This window comes from Arachis ipaensis, chromosome B8, assembly GCF_059453495.1.
Source record: "Arachis ipaensis isolate K30076 ecotype BB chromosome B8, ASM5945349v1, whole genome shotgun sequence".
In the NCBI taxonomy this organism is placed as follows: Eukaryota; Viridiplantae; Streptophyta; class Magnoliopsida; order Fabales; family Fabaceae; genus Arachis; species Arachis ipaensis.
Window position 1 is genome coordinate 38611477 of NC_142443.1, and position 2413 is coordinate 38613889.

The 2413-nt window shown below is 40.4% G+C and overlaps 1 non-coding gene across 1 annotated transcript; it reads left to right on the top strand.

Annotated features, from left to right (window-relative positions):
• The first annotated feature begins 1361 nt into the window (after positions 1-1361).
• Positions 1362-1469, top strand: LOC148547743 (small nucleolar RNA R71). The gene has a single exon (XR_015897961.1). It is a non-coding gene; the product is annotated as a small nucleolar RNA R71 (small nucleolar RNA).
• Positions 1470-2413: the final 944 nt, after the last annotated feature.

A 2413-nucleotide genomic window follows, 5' to 3' on the forward strand; every position in this document is an offset into this window, starting at 1 on the left:
GTATCCAGGACTATGAAATCAGCAGGGATGTAAAGGCCTTCAACCTTTACTAACACATCCTCTACTTGTCCATAAGCCTGTTTTCTAGAGCTGTCTGCCATCTCTAGTGAGATTTTAGCAGCTTGCACCCCATAGATTCCTAGTTTCTCTATTACAGAGAGGGGCATGAGGTTTATCCCTGAACCAAGGTCACACAGAGCCTTAAAGATCATGGTGCCTATGGTACAAGGGATTATGAACTTTCCAGGATCCTGTCTCTTCTGAGGCAATGTCAGTTGATCCAGATCACTTAGTTCATTGATGAACAAGGGAGGTTCAACTTCCCAAGCATCAACGCCAAATAATTTGGCATTCAGCTTCATGATTGCACCAAGAAACTTGGCAGTTTGCTCTTCAGTAACATCCTCATTCTCTTCAGAAGAAGAATATTCATCAGAGCTCATGAAGGGCATAAGGAGGTTCAATGGAATCTCTATGGTCTCTAGATGAGCCTCAGAGTCCTTTGGTTCCCCAGAGGGAAGCTCCTTATTGATCACTGGACGTCCCAGGAGGTCTTCCTCCTTGGGATTCACGTCCTCTCCTCTCCTCACAGGTTCGGCCATGGCGCTTATGTCAATGGCCTTGCACTCTCCTTTTGGGTTCTCTTCTGTATTGCTTGGGAGAGTACTAGGAGGGATTTCAGTGATCCTTTTACTCAGCTGGCCCACTTGTGCTTCCAGATTTCTAATGGAAGACCTTGTTTCATTCATGAAACTTACAGTGGCCTTAGATAGATCAGAGACTAGATTTGCTAAATTAGAAGCATTTTGTTCAGAGTTCTCTGTCTGTTGCTGAGTTGATGATGGAAAAGGCTTGCTATTGCTAAACCTGTTTCTTCCACCATTATTAAAGCCTTGTTGGGGCTTTTGATCCTTCCATGAGAAATTTGGATGATTTCTCCATGTTGAGTTATAGGTGTTTCCATAAGGTTCACCTAAGTAATTTACCTCTGCTATTGCAGGGTTCTCAGGATCATAGGCTTCTTCTTCAGAAGATGCCTCTTGAGTACTGTTGGATGCAGCTTGCATTCCCTGCAGACTCTGAGAGATCATATTGACTTGCTGAGTCAATATTTTATTCTGAGCCAATATGGCATTCAGAGTATCAACTTCAAGAACTCCCTTCTTCATAGGCGTCCCATTACTCACAGGATTCCTTTCAGAAGTGTACATGAACTGGTTATTAGCAACCATGTCAATGAGTTCTTGAGCTTCTGCAGGCGTTTTCTTTAGGTGAATGGATCCACCTGCAGAAGTGTCCAGTGACATCTTTGATAGCTCAGATAAACCATCATAGAATATATCCAAGATGGTCCATTCTGAAAGCATGTCAGAAGGGCACTTTTTGGTCAACTGTTTGTATCTTTCCCAAGCTTCATAGAGAGATTCACCTTCTTTCTGTCTGAAGGTTTGAACATCAGCTCTAAGCTTGCTCAGCTTTTGAGGAGGAAAGTACTTGGCTAAGAAAGCCGTGACCAGCTTATCCCAAGAGTTCAGGCTGTCTTTAGGTTGAGAATCCAACCATAATCTAGCTCTGTCTCTTACAGCAAAAGGGAAAAGCATGAGCCTGTAGACTTCAGGATCTACTCCATTAGTCTTAACAGTATCACATATCTGCAAGAATTCAGTTAAGAACTGAAAAGGATCTTCAGATGGAAGTCCATGAAACTTGCAGTTCTGCTGCATCAGAGAAACTAATTGAGGTTTCAGCTCAAAGTTGTTTGCTCCAATGGCAGGAATGGAGATGCTTCTTCCATGTAAATTGGAATTAGGTGCAGTAAAGTCACCAAGCATCCTCCTTGCATTATTATTATTTTCGGCTGCCATCTCCTCTGCCTGTTCGAAAATTTCTGAAAGGTTATCTCTGGATTGTTGTATTTTAGCTTCTCTTAATTTTCTCTTCAGAGTCCTTTCAGGTTCTGGATCTGCTTCCACAAGAATGTTCTTATCCTTGCTCCTGCTCATATGACAAGGAAGAATGGACAGAAAAATGATAATAATAATAGAGATCCTTTATACCACAGTATAGGGATCCCTTTGTAAGTAGAAGAAGAGGGGGAGATAAAGGATGTGATGTAAGGGAAGAAACACAACTGTACCAATGGAAGAGATGTGAGGTGAGATGTTAGGATATGAATGAATAAATAGAATAGGATGAGAGAGAAGGAGGGAATTTTCGAAAATTATTTTTGAAGAGGAGTTAGTGATTTTTGAAAATGGTTTTTGAAAAATTGTTAGTAATTTTCGAAAATTAAGTTTTAAAAATTAAAATAATTAATAAATTAAAAAGAAATTTTGAAAAAGAGGGAAGATATTTTCGAAAATGAGAGAGAGAGAGTTAGTTAGGTGGTTTTGAAAAAGTTAAGAAACAAACA